Raw genomic sequence first — 20,449 nt, forward strand, 5'->3', positions numbered from 1 at the left:
ACTTGTGTTCTCCCAAGTACATAAATAACAGTAAATTTTGTTCTTCTATTCTACAAGAAAATTGTGTGTTTCCTAATATTTTCTCATCTTACTGGAATGAAAAAGTGAAATCTAGAAAATGGCTAGTTGGATTAGAAAAAAATAGAATTTGATTTCTTGAAATGTTGTTTCAGTAGTTTAGAAACATTGCTTCACTTTGATCTTTTAAAATGCCTGCACTTTGTACATAGAATATAAATTCCAAAATAAAATTTCACATTGGTAAGAAAAATAAAATTAGAAAAAAGTTAGTCACACTTGCACATATTTTGAGATTTCCTCTCTCTCAGTGCTGTTGTTTTTCAGCCAAGTTGCTTCATGAAAGGAAGTATGAACAACCTTTAGAATATCATACCTGGTTTATCCTCAGGACTGGGAGAAGAGGATGCCAAGGCAAACCACAGTATATTCTCCTCTTCCTTTGTATCTTAGTGCCTTCTCTTCAACTTTGGCCTTGGAAAATCAGACTGGAACCTATGTAAAGCATTCAGCAGAAGGCTGGGTGCTGTTAGAGGGTGTGGTAGCCTGCAGGGTTCAGAAAATAATCAGTTCATGTCCCGAAGCATGAAATTTTATTATCCTCTTTTTCTCAGACCACATCACTGTGGTTATGTCTAGCCTTTTAAAACCCCTGTCTCAGTTCTTAGCTCTGCGCCCTGCACAGCAATGAGTGCTCCATCTGACTATGCATTGCATACAATAATCTCTCTTTAGATTTATGGCACAAGCCATTGAATTTCATTGACAGCCCAAGTCCACATTTCACGGAGCAGGGTGAAAGAATGGAAGGATGGCAGGTTAATTTTCTTCTCCTCTGTATCTTTGATTTATTTATTTATATTTTCTTTAGTGTAATGCTCCACTTTTCTAGACTAAGTAGGCAAAACCATGCTTTTTCAGTTTTCATCCCATATATGGACTGGATATACCAAACAGTGTCTTACAGGGAAAAGTGAGAAGGTGCGTGAGGCATGGGGTAACAGCTATCAATTTCTTCTGGCTGAGTATGTATCAGTTCACTGAGGTCAGTGGAGCTGTTTATATTTTGCAGAGGACCTACCCAGGACTTTGTAGGAGGCAACATGAGATGATGATAACCATGTTGCTTTGGAAAAAATCCAAGAGAACTTCATGTAGGAGTAAGCCAGCGTCTGAGTGACATTAGCAAAGACGTGTCCACTTCCCAGCTGGAGAAGAACATGTGTTAGCCATAGCTTATAAAGAAGGAAATCCAGTTGCAAGTGAAACAGATCAGTACTTGCAAAACAAAGCTAGGAGGATGGAGCATGAAAAAGGAAGCCATGACAGGAGTATGTTATATTCTACCACCTGAATGTCTGGCTGCCTTCAGTTACGTAAACCATTTGACAAGAATAGAAAGTACTTTTGAACACCAGTAGAACAACCACGACAAAGATTTCCAGTAGATGTTATTGAACTTTGTACTAAAAGCAGTGAATGGAAGTACTAGGAGATGGGGAGAAATGCAAAGCAGGGACACTGGGTAAACAAGTCCCCCTTATGATCTGCCAGCATATACCTTACATGCTGGTCATTTTTCAGTACTGTTGTCACCTTTTGAAGGCATTTGTGCAGCTCCATTCCCCTGCAGCATTGCCATCTCTCAATTTTTAATACTTTTGTTCTTTGACATGAAATTAGGTAATATGGTAATGCTATGTAATACTGTACAAATTCCGTTTGTACAGAGAACTGACACTGTGAGCTGCATCCCAAGCATGATGGAGCTAAGACTCAGGGTTACAATGCCTAACTTAGATGCCAGGTCATAAAATAGAATTACAGACCTGAATTAGGTGATCAGACTTCCTGCATGATGCAAATTGAGGTACATGTCTAAAAATGTGGTTTCTGTTCTCCTGTCTGATACTCAGCAGAATCTGTTAAGCTGCACAATAATATGAAGGGAGGAGTAGGGTCAAAACTGTGCTTCCTAAAGAGAGTTAAACAGCTAATGTGAACTGGAGCAAGGCACCACTGGCATATTGGGCAGCCAGTATCTGTCTGTTTCCTTGCTGTGATATTTCACCACGCAGGTTGAAGAATGCCTAAGTGGTGAATCCTACAGTTGTGTCAGATCGTAAAACAGTACCGTAACAACATGCACTTTAATGAGAGAAAAGCTGCATCATGCTGTTTGAAAAGCTTGTCAAATTCTAGTTCATATTTTCCATGTTATTTTTCTTGATTTTCCTAGCAACTCTCATTTTTTTACATTTTTCATTTTTTTAAAAGTTCATTTAAAAATAAGTATGAAACTCTCAAGTATACTTACCTGTATGTATTTTTTTTAATTTTCATTTTTAAAGATAGAAAAGACTTCAAAAGCTTAGTACAATGTACATATATGGATACAAAGTATTTGGTAGACTAATGAAAGCATTTCAACTGGGCTGTAAGAACGTGATACGTGGATAGAGCTGGATAATTGGCAAACTAACATTTAGTCAGTACCACCTTTCTTTGTTACTGCGTTACAAAATAAAAGATTAAGAAAAAGGTTAGGTTTGGGCTCCTCGAGGGATGTACATTTATATTCTTTAGCAGCATTGGAAAGATTTGTGTTTGTTCTTACTGGAATGAGAGTTAAACATAAGTGGACTGTGTTGCCCTCAGAAGAGACAGACATTGTGTATCACTTCAGCAGTACAGGATAATAAATACCAAAAAATAATTCTCAAGTAGAAGCCAAAAGACTGGCAGAACATGTTGTTTGGTCCTCTCTGAAGAGCTAAAAACCTGAGCACTCTACTACTGCTTTAGCCTTTGGCTGGAGTGGAGGTGATTGTTAATTTCAAATTGTTTGTATGTATTAGGAAATAGGTCAGTCACAGAAATATTTCAGAATCCCTCCTAATTTACGCCCTGCTACTCTGATTCCATAGCCCACTTCCTATTCCTTCTTAATGAACTTTCCTCCTCTTACTGGGTTTTAAATTTTCATACTCCACTAGCACGATAGGAAAAATCAAGTCCTTGATAATAATAATAAAAAAATCAAGTTTACCTTGCCATTGTTTAGATAGTTTTAATAAGTTAAAGGTGGGGGGAAGCCTTACTTACTGTGTTTCCGTCCTCCATCCAATGCTATGATGCTATTAGCATTTCTGTGTTCCTGCTTAAAATGTCTTGACATTTTTTTCTTTATATGTTTCTGAGGTAAGTAATAATTCTCTCTTCAGAGGAAACAAATAAAATCTCCTTTATTGTTTCAATGTGGGGTCTGCAATCCTCATAGATTTTACAGGTTGTGCTTATTAGGAGGTATGGTCTGTCTCCATAAAAGCCCAATGACTCTGCTTTGTTTTTCAACACATTTCTCTTGGCATAATGTCCCCTCAAGATGAGTTATGTGTCTTCTTGTGTTTACAAGCCAGAACTATTTCTAGTCTATCCACTTGGACAGCTTGCTCGTGGTCTGCTTTTTTCCTATGAGCAGATTTTAAAAAAAACAACCCTTTTCAATACAAAAGAAGAGAAGGAATAATTTTTTTAATGGATCAGCCCTCCTTTTCTATGGAGACTAGTGAAATCCCTGTGGTTTTAAACCATTTTGCATGTTGATCTCAGTGTAAAGCTCAAGTTCATATACACAGAGGACCAGGGCAATCTAGTAAACACTGAGGAGATGCAAAACTATTTTTAAAATTTATCTGGACAGCCACAGCAGGTGGGTCCTGTTACTGCCCACTGCAGCCCGCACCCCAACCCCACCCCACCTCTGCCCCCCGCAGTGTGTGAAAGAGATTGTGCATGCTTCTGAAGCGAATCAAAATTATGCCAGAACAAAAGGGTCCGGAAAGAGAAGTAAGTTCCAGCTGAAAGTTTAAGTTTTTTCTTATCAATTTAGAAGTGAAGCAAAGACTCGAGGAGCTCTAAATCGGATTGTGTTCAGGGTGTGGGCTGTAATGAGGTAGCACTGGCAAACTGTTCTTCATCCTTTGCCCTCTTGGGCATGGGTCCATCATTATGAGAGACTAATTGTATTGCATGAAACAGTATTGCTTGGGAAAAAAAGTCTATCCCACAGTCCTGTTTCAGCAACAGAAGATTCTGGACATGGTGGTGTGTTAGGCAGAGTAAAAACAGGCTTCAGCAGTAGCATGTGTGTGTCTTATGACAAAGAACAAACTTGATTATGATGTTGTTCATCATCATCAGTAAACAATACATTTGTTTTTAAGAAGCTGCTTACCAGAACCAAAGTAGCACTCTGTAAATTTCAAGGAAATCATTGGCCACACCAGCTTGACTTTTTCTGAGCTTTATGGGATTGGGTTACAAGCATGGAAACTTTCATTCGTTGAGTATGCAATGGGAGAACTTTCTTATTGTTCCTGGAACACAGCAGAAAAGCATGCCGAGAACTGGAAGAACAACTTAGCAATAAAAAAGGTGAATACAACAAAGTTCCCAGCGTATGAGCTTTCAGGCAATGCAAATTAATTCCTCATCCCATCTGGTCTGCAAGTAATGGGTAAACCTCTAAATAACCAGAGTTTGGTTAAGTATTCAAAAACTGGAATCTCCCTGCAGTCACAACCATATGATTCTGTGCTTTATCTCCAAAACGCCTATCCTCGCAAAACCCAAGCCGCAGAGCCCTCATTAGTATATTGTATTAGATTCGTTCCTGAAACTAGAAAGACAAAAATTACCACAAAAAAATCAGCAGCATCTGCTGCAGTTTCCAGGTTGTTTTTGAACATTTCCTCTAGCATTCTGAACAAGGTCATGATAATGTTTGCTCATTAGGTCTGGTTAGACTCCAGTGTGGAAGGCTGGCTTGGAGCAGGTATCACCTTTAGGCTTGATCCTGGAATTATATTGTAACACACTGGCAGAAACTGTTTGCTGTGGAAGGCAGAAGGGCTAAGCAATGAGATCCTGGCATAAACAAATGAAAAATCGGTATTACTGACCAGAATTATGTTTATGAGTTAGCAGGCTGGAAAAGCCTGACATTTCTCTGGCCATATCTAACTGGCATGTTTGCTGCAGATAACCCAAGCTGCCACTGACTTGGCCAGAAAACACAAGACTAATATTTTCCTTTGTATAAACTGTTCCTGAGCTTTATCCCGAAAGTATTGGAACATGCTTTTCATCAATATAAGTTGGCGTGACTTCTTGTTCCATCTGTTTAGGGGAGGGGGGCAGGATAGAGTCAATATTTTCATTTCTAAAAATAAACATCCCAGTTACACAGCCAAAAAGTTGGAAACCATCACTCAACAATAGCATGTAGAGTTTCCATTTGCTTTGGCTTCCTCCTCTAGATTCCAGTGTTGTGGAAGAATATTTGCTATACAAGCAGTACAGGTTTATGTGAATGAAAGCTTATCATGCCAAACCAGCCAGTCATCAGAGTATGGCATTCCTGATGAGAACAAGATCCATTAGTTTAACGAACAAAGTCGGGTAAGAGGGGCTGCTCTTCTTAGGGCACTGAAAATCAGAAGGTGGAGAATCCAAAGAGAAGCAGATCCACAGGGCAGCCCCTGTAGGTCATCACAGATGTCTGCTCATTGCTTGTACTTGCTTTTTTCATTGAAAGGCTGCTGCTTTGGCAAGTGTATGGAATGGGATGATTGGTGGCGCAATGACAGTTGCAGTTGTGGGTGCTATCATCTGGCACCTACTGAACAGTAATTAATAAGGTCTGCCCTGAACAATACCACTGGCTTGTCAAGCGCTGACATGTGAAACAAATTCTAAAGGGAAGAGACACTCAGTCTGGGGTCCCACCCATCCACTCCCCTTCCTCCTCCTCATCTCACCCTACTTAGAAGCATTTTTCTTTGTCCTTTCTTTTTTTTATTCCCCCCCCCCCCCCCCCCCCCCGCAAAGGTTATAGTGTAAAAAAAATAACTGCAAAACATTTTTTTATCTTTGGACTATGTTTCCAACAATGTCATGGACTTCATTGGTGTGGTATAATTAGAGCTCCATTCTGAATTCACAAAGAACAGGGTTTATTTGTTTATGTTGATGCTTTGCAGCTATTAGAGTTGTGTATGTTGCTGAAAATCACTGGTTGCTTTGTTTTGTGCCCCTTTCTTTGCTCAGTAAACACTTTCTCTGTATTTTGTCACATAGTTTTCAAGTTTATTTTACTACAGTTCTTCAAGAGATACTGTCAGCCAGAAATAATGGAAAATATTTATTCTCTTTAATCTGAGAGAATCATTGTACTGCTACTGAGTCAAAACATTCAGAGACACGCTATTTTCAAGTAGCGATCCAAGTGATCCATTAAATTGCTGTCAGTTTTAAAGGTAACTGCTGTGTGATGCTGCCAGATCTGCATGCAGTTTAATTAATGCTTATCACACAGTGGCGTAAACCAGGTGGAACTCCCCTGACCTTGGTGTGGTTATCATTTTCACAGAGCCTAAATGGATATTTCTACAACTGAACTTGATATTAAAGTTCTGAGTTCTGCTACAGCATGTAAATTTAGATTAAATTAATCACTTAATAACATTTAATGTCCCAAATAGACAAAGAATTTCAAGGCTTTACAGATGTGAAACTCAGAATGTCTTAAAATGTGTAGTTATCTTGTGCAGTACTATCCCACTCTTCTATACAGATACCCCAAGCTAGCAACATTTGAGCAAGAGTGATAGTCTTCATAGCCAAAGTACAGTCCAATATCAGCCTATGTTAGCATATCACGCTGCATCATGTAGAAGCACAGGCTTGCATGGTGGTAGCTGCATGTTATGGTGTAAACATCACAGGCTACTGCTAGACTGCCTGACAAAATGCAGGCAAAAAAGCAAGTTAAAGCACAGCAAGCTCCTTGAGCTGGCTACATTATACACACCGCTAGGACCTAGGGTGCTTGTAGTTCAGTTCAGTGTGACATAGACACAATCCAGGTCAAACCTGGGCTGCCTACCTGCTCCATTATCCTTTAGCAAACAGTGATGATGTGTTTCTAGGCAGAATATAGTGAGTAACTTACCCAAGCATACTTGGGCCCATGCTGAGGATTAATGTGGTGCTAAAGTTGCTCCCTCATCATAGAGTAGACTTACTACATGGATATGCCCAAACGATTTGAAGAGGAAATGACTTTAGGCTTTAATACAGGAAATTATCCATGTATTTATCTACAAAAGCAAAAGTGAGTGTGACTGGACTTAAATTTACCTTTATTATTAATCATGCTGCAATCATTGTTTTCCATTAATTTTATCAGATGTATTAGGTGTAAATTTATCAGATGAGTCCCATGAAATTGTAGACAATGTGCATTATTATGTGGCTGCTTGGTAGGATTTGGAAACAGGTGCTATTGACCCACTTCTGTGGAATACGAAACTGACTGGGAAGGAAGAGACTTCCCCCTTCTCCCCCCTCAAAATTTAGACAGGAATTAACTGTCTTGAATTTGGCTACTTTGAATGAAAGTGAGAAAGTGCAGAGTATGTTTTATATACATGCACACATATACATACACATTTTCTTTTTTACCAGTAGTGACTCATGACAACTGGAAACTTGGCACCTTTCTTATCCCAGATCTGGCGTTGTGCCCACTCTGTATATAGAAGGAATGAAAAGCTTTTCAGTTTCTCCAATCCAATTCATTATGCAGCACTACACAAGTTGCCACATGTGTGCTGTTAGGAAATCTCAGTGCAGATGGAAATAGACCTTGTCACAATATATAGGCATTCATCACTGGTGATGCTGAGCTTCCCCACTTGGAGAATGATTAGCTGTCTCGAAGTTCATTTACAGACTGATCAAAGCAGTGAAATGGGGCTGACTGGCTAATCCTGTTTATTCCCTCATGCCATTTGAAACAAATTGGAGGAAGACCAAAGGGTAATTTTTGAATACCACAGGTAAGTAAGGTAAAAATCTCCTACTCTGAGATTAGTAAATTCCCTTTTCAGTAGAATAAAAAGTGACTTTTTTACAATTACATTTTGGATTCACATGCTGTATGGATTCAGCATAGCAAAAAAACCCCAAACCTGCGGTTAAATAATATATGATCAGGCACCACTCAGAGCAGCCACTGACTATATATAACATGTGGGAAGTCCTTATAAGTTGATTATTTCTCATGATATGTAGAATAGTACAAATGGCTGGACTGTTTTTTTGTTTCTCTTTCTGATCTGGACAGTGCTAAGAGGACTTGCAACTTCGCTTGAGTTCACTAAGTTGCTAATGGAATACGGGTATGGTTGAAATCTCTGATTTGAACTTAGGAGGTTTAAGATTTATAGTAATTCATCTCTGAAGACTATATGTCTGGGAAAATAGGGAGTGGAGAAATTGAAACCTTCACAAGAAAGGGTTGCAGTGTCTAAGAGTACTTAAGAGTACTGACTGGCAATCTCTGTTAGCAACAAGAAGGGTTCTGCTGAGCGAAGTCACCTGCTCGAATGTCAGTGAAATACTGTTGGTTTTTCTAGATTTCTTTTGGTTTTGTTTGTTCTTAGAATCAAAGAAAGTGGGAGATAATTTTACTATAAACTTAGTAAGTGTTTGAAACCAGGGTTTTGGTATTAGATATATCTCCAGTGCAAAATTCTGTAAAATCAGATCTCTTATGATGTTTCTTCTAGTAATTTTAGAAGGCAGGGACTGCATAGCACCCATTACAATGAAGTCCCAATCCTGATAGGAGACAGTCTGCACAGTGCAATCAAATAATTGTTCTGATAGCAGACAGAATAATACATACAGCAGAGATTCCAGAAACCTTTTCATACTGAGATGTCAGTGCCCATCCATATTTGATAGTGCCATGACACAGCAATACACTTAACTGCCAGCCTTTCACCCAAATGGGTGTAGACTCTAGTCTTTCCAGTTCTGTTCTGCTTGAAACACTGTCTGCTCAAATGGATTCTGTGGCTCATCTTGGCAGCTTGGAAAGGCTTGATTCAAAGGGTCCCTTTTTTGTTAATAGTGATTCTTTTTTCATGATTGTCTCTATGGCCTGTAGTTCCAGCTGGAGTCTGAAATGGAAGTACTGTGTTAATGCTCCACAGCACAGGCTGGGGTTTTCCAGCCCAACCAGATGCTGGAAGTCCTGGAAATCTTGCAAAAGAGCCTGCATATATCTGCCAGCTCAGTTGTTCCTTGGTTGTCTACAGCTGTGGAGGACTGGCTTTGATGGTCTGGATGCCCCCTACCAGGCCTGTGTTCACACGTTCAGATTAAGATGGTTTGGTTGTGATCTAGGGAGACAGCCAGACAGCTCTTTTAGATATTTTCCCAATTTTTACCCTACCCTCTCCACATAAGATTAGTATTGGCAGGTTGCAGTGTATCTTGAGAATGGTATGGCACAAAGCTGTAAAGGCCAGGGCTGGAAGCAGACTGTTGCTTGAAGGGGAAACAGTGGCTGTGTATTCTTCTCTTTTATACTAAAATCATGTTAAACTTTACCAACTGTTTTTTTTTTTTTTCCCGAGTTGCTTTTTCTTGTGCCAGGTCCTTCATGCTGGTCAATGTATTGAGGAGGCAGAACTCTTCATCTTTTCCATGCCTGTCCTTTTACACTTGTAAGGAGAAGGCTAATGATAACTCTGTGTTGAGAGTTCAAGGATCGTTAAGTGCTTTATTCATCTCCACTGTTCTGAACAATTGTAGATCAGTACACTGGCTTGGTACACAAAATGCTACCTTTACTTCTTTATTCCAACTTTTTTTTTGCTTCTTTGATCCAGTAGCATGTCAAGTATCAGGCTGCTGCCTCCTGTAAGGTGTAACCGAGTGTATCAGGGTGTAACTGCTGATTTGTCAGATGACACCAGGGATGAGTGACTATGGGCTAACAGCCATAGGCATTAGTAGTGCTAAATTCTGTTATACATGTTGGGTGTAAGAGGAGAGAAGAAAAAAAGAAAGCAAACGTATTACCATAACCCAGGTCTAGGTGGGAACAGAGAAAAATTGTTTGTGCCAACCCTCTTCCCCTCTCCCCACTTTCCTCCCACCATTTTAGTACCAAATATAATCCAAACCTTTGGAGTGTCTCAGCTATTGGAATAAGATGTTGTTTCATGTCTGGTTTTCATCTGGGTCTGGAGGCAGAAATGCCATAATACCACAAGACAAGCTTCTTGCATGCTACTTCTGATCACGGACAGGAATCTGGCCTGTCCCCCAGAAGGGCCTAGATGTGTTACAGGATTAGCAGGCATCCCCCAGAGCTCTGGAAAGTAGTGCAGTGTCAGGCCTTTAGCTCCTTAGACTGTACTTTCTTGGTTATTGAGCACGCGCAAACTTTCTCAGGCAAATCTACAGCACATGAGGGCTTTCCAGACACAGAACCAGGCCAGTTCACAGAAACTTCTGTGAGCAGATCATGAAAAGTATTGCTCAAAACCACACAGGTGTGTAATGTTAGCTGTTTTCAACTGTCTTCCAATTCACAGCTCTCCCTGTATGTTGTTGTTAAAGTCACAGTCAAATATATTAAAATAAGAAAGAGGACCCTTGCATAAAAATAAAAATGGCATTTCTGAAAACATGTGTGAATCAGTGCAAGTTTCACAGAGTACCAAGATAAGAAGTAAGAATGTGTCATGATGTTGGTTAAGTTTGTTAGTTTAAGAGCATTCTTTGGGCTTCTGTATACAGCAGCAAAATCCCGCAGCCTGTCTATCTTCCCTTACCCCGACAAAGTGCCCTCATTAAGGGATTAAAGATGTTATTGCAATACTATTCATAATGTATACACTTTGCAGCCCCTCACATCTGTTTTCTGCACTATTTATCTAATCATCAAGACCCTTAGTCATATTTGCCTTGGAGATAACAGGGCAGGATACCAAAGGATTCCTGGGCTGAGAGGAAATGACAGAGGGTTGGTGTAATGGACTAATTAAAGACTTCAAGGTCAGACCAGAGAAATCCAGAATTCTGTGGTGTGGAGGGACTCACAGGATACACAGCACTACCCCATTTTTAATAGCACAGGCACGGTCAAAGCCACCTGGTTGTTACATCCCAAGGAACATGCCTCTGCCAGATCACCCTGCTTCTGATAAGTGGCTGATGTTCTCAGCCACACATTAAGAGAGACGACAGGCTTTACTTTGCATGTGAGGAATCATGAGGAAGCCAGGCAGCCTGTGAGACCAGAAAGCTTGCTCTCGGTAAGGCACCAACAGGCCACATGCGAGTCAGACTTTGCTCTTCTTGCTGACATGTCAGTTGTTTGACTGTCTTGGGTCGAAGAGATCTGATGGCAGAGTAAAATACAGTATGAAGATGAGGTCTGTATTCTTTTCATTATGTACTTTCAGATATGCCTTCCCATGTAACTTCTACTGCTAACACGTAGAGTAGAAGAATGTTCACATATGTGATTTGTGATAAAACTGGGCTCGGTAGCCTAGATCCCTGGGTGATACTTAAGTTTCATTTCAGAAATTCCCAGAGAAAGAGAAATATAGAAAATTTCACCATGGAACGATAAACATACCCTATAAGACAACACTTATACATTATTTCACATATCTATTCACCTTGACATGTATATGTGCTGCATAAAATGGATTAAATGAATATAAATTATCAATTAAAAACTAATTTAAATATTGAAATTATGAAATAAGATTTCTCCCCTCCTGAATACTTTCCAGGTGTTAATTTGTTGAAGTCAGTAGATAACAATGAAACTCTTTCTCTGAAAACACTGCAAGTTGTTCTATATGTCATGTAAATATCACTTGTGAAGCAAGATTTAAGTGAAACACAAGGAAAGATGTGCAAGGTGAGAGTTAAGCAATAAGGATCTGTGTAATAGCGCTGGCTGCTTTTGTGGCCAGTGTGAAAGCCAACTTTATCATCAAAAATAAAAGCTGAGCTGCTAGGCTTAATGATTTAGTCATACTCAGAAGGGATGTCTTTGGCAAACTGTGAACTGACAGTGGGATACTTAAAACAAGTGCAAGGACATTTCAGCTGTCTAAATATCGCCCAATGTTTTGTAGAGATCTTTATGGAAGAGAGTTTTAAAGAGACATTTGAAGAATTTTAAGATCACATGCTCTGCTGCTTCATCTGGCTAATGTCACTAGCAAATCAATTCTAAACAAATGACTGTTTAAGTGTGTATTTAAAGAGTTGAGAAGAGTTGCCAAAAAGACATCCAAAGTTTAGAACAAGATGGATCTTCAGCCTGCAAGAGCAGTTTTTCCAGCCTGCAGGCTACTGCAACTTCTCTTTTTCTGGGCATCTCTCAGCTGTAGAGATACTGCTGAGATGTACTAAATGATATTGTGCTGGCAGTGAAGTGCTTTTTTCTATTACAGATCAAAAGAATATCTTACAGAAGGGCATGTGATGTGTCCCCTTGAAAGTCATGTTCCATAGCAGGGTAAGTCCTGCTATAAGACTAGGGATGCATTTTGCATGAGCAGAATTCTCACATGCTCTGCAGTGTTACTGACTGTGCTCGTTTGGAGGATACCGGCCTCTGCTCAGTTGCAGTTACCTAACAGACCTTGCCTCCATAACTGGCTATGAAGGTTGTCTGCTTGGAAAGTTCCCATCTCTGCTTTAGAGCACTCAGAACATAAATCCAGGGCTCTTGCAAGCTTCTGTCACTATATTAACAGCTCAGTTTGGTGGTGGATTTGGAGAGAACTGGTAACATGATCATAGACTGCTCTGACTTGGAAATATAGTAGAAACAACTGGAACTGGCTACACCCTAAAACTTCAATGGAAAATCCCTTTTGAGTTTGCTCTAAAGTTCTGCCTTCTTTCAACTTCTCCCCACACTGTATCTCCTTTATTTATAGTGGTCTGAATCAAACGTCCCCTTTTGAACTCTACTGAACTGCTGAAGTTTGATAGTACAGATGGAAACAGCTATTCAGACTCATTCCTGTTTTCTCATCTGGGTGCTAAGAAGTGTTTGTTTGCCACAGTTTTCCCTCAGAAAGTGAACTGGCGTAGCAGCATGCTGAAAATAACCTTAAGGCCAGGGTATGGAATGAGCTTGTTTTATCCAGAGCTGGCTGTTGTCCCAAACTAGAACCTCTGAATGTCATGGAGGGGGGACAAGAGACCCAAGGCTGGAGCCAGAGATGGGCTAGCAAATAGTCCCGCTGCAGTAGGTATTGCAGCTATTTGCTTCTAACTATCCTGTATGCTTCCTGACATCCATGCACAGAACCTCTGGAGGTGGTTTACTTATGATATCATTGTGGAAGAACATGTTACACTAGTTCTAGTTTGATTTTGCATGTCACAAAAGTTAAGTGCACTGGGATTTGTACAGTTTTCAGTGTGTCAAATGGCAGGGCTAGTGGTGCAAAAGACCTGAATTCTGCACCTGTTTTTCTCCTGGCTTCCCAGGTGACTATGAGAAAGTCAGTTTATGAATTTTCCCTTTCCCCACCACTGAAGTTGGATGTCCATTGTAAAACACTTTAAAATCTGTGGATGAGAAGTATAAGATACTGGTTCACAGTGGTGAGAATATGGAGTATTATATTATTAAAAAAGAAAGTGACTTTTGTGTAGTCTTCTGTATCTGGACTGAAGTTTAGGACCTGATCAGAGATGTGATTAGCCAGGTTTTTACAACCTGGCTAAGTCTCTGGCCATCACACCCTAACAGACCCAAGACATCATTAAAGGGCAGGAGGCAGCTTCCTTACATTCTGTTACTATCTAGGATCTGAGGAAAGACAGTGGCTGGTGTGAATGGCCATGATGAGCATCACACCCCACTGCCTGTTCACAGTCACATGTTAATCAGGGTACAGTAATTTGTGAGAACATTAATAAATACAAATCACTCTCTAAGGGACTGCTATACATTATTTTACCTCTCAACAATAACAGACCTTATTATCTTACAGGGAGAAGCTCCTGTCAGGGCAATCATGGATGGCCACTTTTAATGAAGACAAATGATCTCCTTCAAAGGAGCAGCGAGCCTTGATTTGACTTAATGGCTTGCTAGTACGAAGAATGGATTTAATCAGAGCTCCAGCTTCTGTCACGCATGGGCCTTGAAGTCAGGTAATTGGAGGCAGGTGCTAAGTACAATTTAAATGAAATGTCTAGTTAATAAGGACAGTTTGAAACAAGCAATTTATACCCCACCCCCCCATCCCAAGTCCTAGCCCTCTCAGGGACATGAAGGCAGCCAGCTGTGCTCAGGAACCAAATGACTTAATTTCTCAGCATTGCCTTTCTCACTCCCAACACTGTGCTGCTACTTTTAGCTTGCCAGATGTCCCAGTTGGAGTGATCCTCTTTCAGGTAAGATGGGCAACTGAGGGACTGTCAGAGCTCAGTATGCTTTCTTTCGTGCTGGAAAAAGCAGCTGAGCCAAAATCTAGACGATGTAGTCTGTAAGATTATGGGTTTTAAACATCTCAGAGTCCAGGGAGGGACTGAGAAGGAACAGAGTAGCAGTGTTTTCCTAAAATGTGTGTCATTGTTCAGCCCTAAACTGTGGATCAAACCACTGCGTCGAAATTGAAGTATGTATGACCTACAATGCCTCTCACGATCCAAACTGAGGAGCCTTCTGAAGAACACTGTGGCCCCTTTCCTACCTGCTAACCTGTTATGTTTCCTTCCAAGGACATCATCACAGTTCATATTTGTATCTTTTTCCTTTTTGGTGGTGATGGGGCAGGGAGGAGGGCACCTACCCAACATTCCTCTGAACTTGTAGGTGCCAGCAAGAAACTTCGTACAACCCGTGACCTATATGCAGTTCCATTTGGAATCATGTAGGAATTGTCAGCATCACTAAGTTTTGTGCTTTAAAAGAGAGTCTTAATAACATTTGTGGTTTTTTTTCCATGAAAATCCGTCTCATGGAGTTGTGTGCTTGTGAGGTAAAAAATGCTTGTGGCTGGGGAATAAAATCTGAACATGTTAACTAGAACAACTGCAACACCGATGCAACACCTCACTGGAAAAATATACTTCTTTTTAATTTAATCTTACAGTTTTGAAGAAAGACCTCTCATTTTCAGCCATTTGATGCCAGAAACACTGAACCTTATAGGGAATCTAGGGAGTTATAGGCAGTTCAGTGAATTATCACTAATACATTTGTCATACTCTAGATTTTCTGACATGAATCACCAGGAAACAAAACTGTGTTTTAAACCCTAATTATCAGTTACTTAAAAGCAGGGTCTAACAGACAAATGCATAGTAAGAGTAGTACTATAGGTACTACAAGATCTCCCTCGTCTTTCATGGGTCTTCCTGCCAGCCCTTAAAACTAACAGTTAGAAGGTAGTGCATTCATAACAAAGCCAAGATTTTACTTCTGAGGGAGAAACTAATTAGCCACTGGGTGTGGAAGTATTTTCCATTAGTAATTTTTTAAACATGGACTGGAATGCAACTACGCCTGTAGGGACTGCATGACTGGGAGAAAACACAAACCTTCACTATAGGGAGATTTCTATGATCAACTTCTGTGAGACTCATTTCTTAGCAAAGGAAGTACACACAGGCAAGCAAGGACCATTGATGCAGTTAAATAGCCGGATACCAATATGAGCTTTCTCAGGATGACATGTGCTGTTCTGCTTTGCAGAAGGGGCAGGCAAAGTTAAGAGGTGCCTCTCTACAGCAGGACCAAAGTTACTAAACCTGGGCCATGGTAGGTGCACCTATTTCTGGGAGCATGACATGGCAGTGATACTGGAAATTGATTTTTCTCCATTAATATTTTATTATAGCAGGACCGTTCAAGATAAGTTGACCTCTAAGGAAACTTTTTCAAAGAAGAATTAAAGTAATTCCTGGCTCAGATTGGTTATTAAACTGCTTGGAAACAAAAATTATTCCTATGGCCTCTGCAGTTTTATCTAGATTTCAGGAAACCAAAGAGGTTTTGGCTTTTCAGATACATTTTGAAAGTCATTGTTGGTGGTTTTTTTCATTTCCCTTGATCTGTTTGTGGGGTTTTTTTATTGAGAAAAAAATGACGAGCTATAATTAACAGATCAAAAATAGAACAATATTGAGAAGGCAAACGGATCAAGAAAAGCATCAGAAGTAAAATACAGGCCTTTTAGATTAGAAGTTAGTGTGCAGCTCATCAGAGTCCTGCTACCCTCTGCTTTATGGCTTGAATTCCTTCCAATAGCCCTGAAGGTAGAAAATTTCCCACTAGTTACAAAACAATTAACGGGCAAAATGTTCAGATGGCCTTTCAAATTTACAGTAACATTGTGGTCATGGATGTAATTGCAACTCAGGTAGCTGCAAAAGAGCTGCCAGCTATTAGAATTACTAAGTCTAGCTAAGCTGGGTACCGTAAGCAGTGGACAGCTAGCATGGGCTGCACCACAAGCTGAACAAGGCAGGCTGGTGTGTGAGCAAATGCATTGCACCAGTTGTGAACAAGTCTGTAGTGGAGGAGAGAAGCCGCGATCTGTAAGTGGCAGAGGTCTGTGCTTCCAATCCCATAGTCTCTTCTTATTCATGTATGTATAAGTAGGGTTTGTCATGGGCATGCCTGACAATGCTGATGGGAGGGAGAAAAGAAGGGTAATTTGATTCTGTAGCAACAGAGGAGGGGTTACTATGTTCACCTTACATGTTGATTGGTTCGGTGTACCTGTCAAAGTAAGATGGTTATGGCAGGAAGAGAGACAAATTCTGTCAGAAAATGAAGCATTAGAAATGCTATGATATTGTATTTAGTCATTGGCTCAGCTGAGGAAAAAGAGGTGTTCCCAAAAGAAAAGAAGGAGTTTGTGATAACTGTATAGATAATTTTTGTTGATGTAGAGAAAAACAGTGGGGAAAAAGCCCAGACTGGAGTTGTAGTTCCTCTCTCCTCAGGAAGCAGAACTTGAACCATATAATCATGGAGCCATGAATGGTTTGTGCGTGTTCTGTCTGCAGTCATGAACTATTTTAAAAAGATAAACACAACCGTTAAAGACAAGTCACACTTAACAGTGAGGATATTCCAGTTCTAGGCTGAAGGTTATTTTGGTAGGCCAGCAGGAAAATGTAACAGTGATAGCTGCAGTGGGCAGGAGACAAGACTAGGGTTCCCTGCTGAGTCACAGAAGTAACGCATAAGACTAACTGCTAGAGATGAATCACCCTGTGACTGTTGTCAGCTTGTCAGGGCACCCAAGAGTAAGGCCAAACTGTGTTTATTCTTCTGCATGCCCTTGGCTGCTGTGTACACTGTAGGGAGCAATGTGCACTCTATTACCAGCTACGCAGGACAAACAGGCTTTGCTATTCTTATGGGCAAGGATCTCTTCATTACAATGTCATTTGTGAGAGCTGGTGCAATAGAAACCAACTGCCATGCTTCCCTAGGAGCAAGGCTGCAGAAATAAGGTGCTGGGCCAGAGGTTCATTTGTACTGATCAGGATTCACTTTCCCAGCTCTCGGAATTGCTAACTGTGAGGCTAAGTCATTTTGTCTCAGTGCATACTTCAGTGTCTGTAAAAAGCCCAGAATAATGCTACCAGCCTCTCAGAAGTTAAATGATTTGAAGCCCTCAGTGAAAGGTGCTATACAAGTCCAAGCCACCATAGTCAAGCCAGCCCAAACAATACCTCACGGAATGTGTGCCTTTCATGTTTGTTCTGGACCATGGGGAACAATGCCCTTTCAGGACAATAGATGTCTGTGATTCATGGTGAATTTCCTTCTCTCATTAAAATTCATTCATTTCCAGTTCAGCCTCTTCATTCTCAAACATACATCTTGGATATTTGTCACCTTCTATTCATTTTACTTAGTCTGTGCATCTAATCTCTTTGAGACTAAACATTTCCTCTGATGGCAGAGCCTTAAGTGTGCGATTCTGCCAATTGGGATGCATTGAAGAGAGCCTGTTGGCAAGCTGGCTTTCTTGGGGAACACACATATTTGAGTAGGGAGACCTCATGCATTTATGCTGTGCAAGACACCGCAATGCTTAGCACTCAGTAAAACTCAGAAGGGAACCACTGCCTTGAAAAGCAAGATGCTTACGGAGGAGTGTTTTTCAAGATGAGTACTGGAAGCTGGCTTCAGTGCCCGGTTTAGCTCATGACTCCCTGTGCAGTTTCAGGCAGGCCACTTCATTGCAGAGTCTGTAGACTGTAAAGCAGTAGCATAAACTTTCTTTTTGTGCATGTTATTGTACCTCCTGCCTGCTCTGCCTGGTGTTTCAGGTAGAGGAGAGCAGAATTGTGATGGTAGTGTTGCCTTAGTGCTAAGTGAAGGGAGATTGACTCCTTTCAGACTAAACTATCCAACAGCAGTGAAATCATAGCAGCTGTGGCTCAGTAGCGATTCAGCAGTGTTTCATCCACCGACACAAGGAAAGGGTCTGTCCTCAGCTCCTTACGCTTGCTGCTTCACCCTGTTCTCTTTAAAAGGGGAAGACATAGTGTATGACTGGCACTCAAGCTGGAGGCTTCTGCTGCCCTGACTCAGAGATCCTTGAGAGCTTGGTGACATCTGGTGGGAACTAGAAGGATCACAAGCCTTTTGTGATCTTCGCTCAAGTAATTCATAAAAACAAAATTAAAAAATGTTCACCCAAATACAATCCACAAAGATTTCTGTTGATTTTGCACTCAGAATCACAAGATTACAAAACCAAAACGTGATGTTATAATAATGCATACTGAACACTGTATAGTTTAGAGATCAAAGGGCTTGAAAAACTGATGGGACATAGCAGAGCTGAAATACAAGGAATTTGGCATTGGATTTTTGCAGGCATGTAAATGCCATCTTTTTTTAGTATAAAAAGCAAATGGTGCAGGTCACATTTGCTCATCATGCAGTGCCAGGCCCTTGTGATATAACCAGTCTCCACTGTGTTTAAACTTTGCACAAAGCACATATTCAAAGCCTTAGCCTGGAAAGTACCATTGTGGGTATGTTCAACAACCCACTTGTGAGCAGTTAGGCATGTGTACCCAGAGTTTGGATTAGGCATGGGTCTGAAAACAGGCACAAAACTTCAGTGAACGGTATTAAAGTTAATGTTATATTCAGGCTAATTCTGGTAAGGAAGGAGGAAATGAGCTGCTTGAAGTTCAAATGAATTAACCCATTTGATATGCATGAAGATCATCTGAATGAGTTTTTCCAATTTTTTCTTGATCCTTTTAGTCCTATAAACATAAGCAACATTGCCTTTGCTCTCATTTTTTGCAAGTGCACTTTTTGGATCTATCTGTGTGTAGTACTTCTGCAACTTCACAAAGTGGAGCAAGTTATAACTAAGAAATTTTTCTCCCTTTTAGATATGGGAACAGTATGTCTCGTGAAAAATAGAGGATTCCCTACATTTGCCAAGGTTTTGTGAGGCCTTTGATGAAGGGGGAAGAATCTGAAATGTTACCAATCAATCTCCTTTTCTCGTTCATCCCTTTTTAGGATTTGTAATGGGAAAGAATGGAGGAGGAAAGAACAGAAGGAGGGAGTTAGTAAAATGATGGTCAAAGTTTTCAGGAGAGATTGTGAAAGCTACACCACAGATCCAGCTGCTACTGAGAATCCAGAATGTGGTACTTCCTGAAATTCACCCACCCTTGAAGAATGCAGGACTGAGACCTTAAAGTCACTGGTAAGTTTAAACAATCACAACCTGTCGCTGTGGCCTATTTATCTGTTGATCCTTCAGTAAGAAAGAGTTATGTTAGAGGACAAAGCAGGGTGGATTTTCAGAGTGAAATCTATCAAGTCCAAAGTGGATATCCTTTTAGCTACTTAGCAGAAAGATTTTCACTCTAAAGATTCAGATTGCTTACCTTGAGCATCTCAGACCTCTGCCTCCCTTTCCACGCCATCCAGTCTCTGCAGTGATGACATGACATGCAGCATTACTGCTGGTAACCTTACTAGCAGAGCCAATTGTCCAAAGACCTTCATATGGGAGACTGCTTGCCATTGTGTGATCTTTGGCCCTATTGTTTATGACAGCACTAGATGACCTAATTCACTCCAGTGGGTCTGTCACACATATCTTCAGTGATTTTCCCCTCTGACAGGCCATTGTCACCATCCCTCTTGCTAGTACTCTGCCAGCTCTAGCCTCATGTTCATGCAAACACAAAACTACACACAAACGGAGCCCTGACTGAAAGTTCCATCTACTTAGTGGGTATTTACATTGACATAGTGAGCACAGGGCATGAGCCTAAAGCTGCTTGACAGATCTTAGGCCTTTAACATAGCAGACTATATGGAGTGTTTGGAGTTTGGTGTTGGGTAAGCCCATTATTTTAGCTTCGCTGATTGGCACTGGATCAGGAAACAGTTCTGCTGATACTGAGGTGTTCAGACTACTATTATGACAAATGATAAAGTGTGAAGTCCATACCCAGAGAGAAAACCATGTTCACTGCTACACTACACATATGGCATCTTTTGGGGCAGAAA

At 40.6% G+C, this 20,449-nt stretch overlaps 1 protein-coding gene across 3 annotated transcripts in view; it reads left to right on the plus strand.

Annotated features, from left to right (window-relative positions):
• The window catches only part of MAPK8 (mitogen-activated protein kinase 8), a 185,838-nt gene that overhangs the window by 22,639 nt on the left and 142,750 nt on the right, over positions 1 to 20,449 (plus strand). The window contains exons 1-2 of one of the 3 annotated variants that reach the window (XM_080401701.1): positions 5,931 to 14,082; positions 19,445 to 19,634. The gene's annotated coding sequence lies outside the window, so the exon portion shown is untranslated. Of the gene's footprint in view, positions 1 to 5,930; positions 19,635 to 20,449 lie in introns of those variants that run through there. The other 2 variants (XM_080401698.1, XM_080401699.1) reach the window with 2 other exon arrangements.

Source organism: Falco punctatus (genome assembly GCF_963210335.1).
Source record: "Falco punctatus genome assembly, chromosome: 9".
NCBI lineage: Eukaryota > Metazoa > Chordata > Aves > Falconiformes > Falconidae > Falco > Falco punctatus.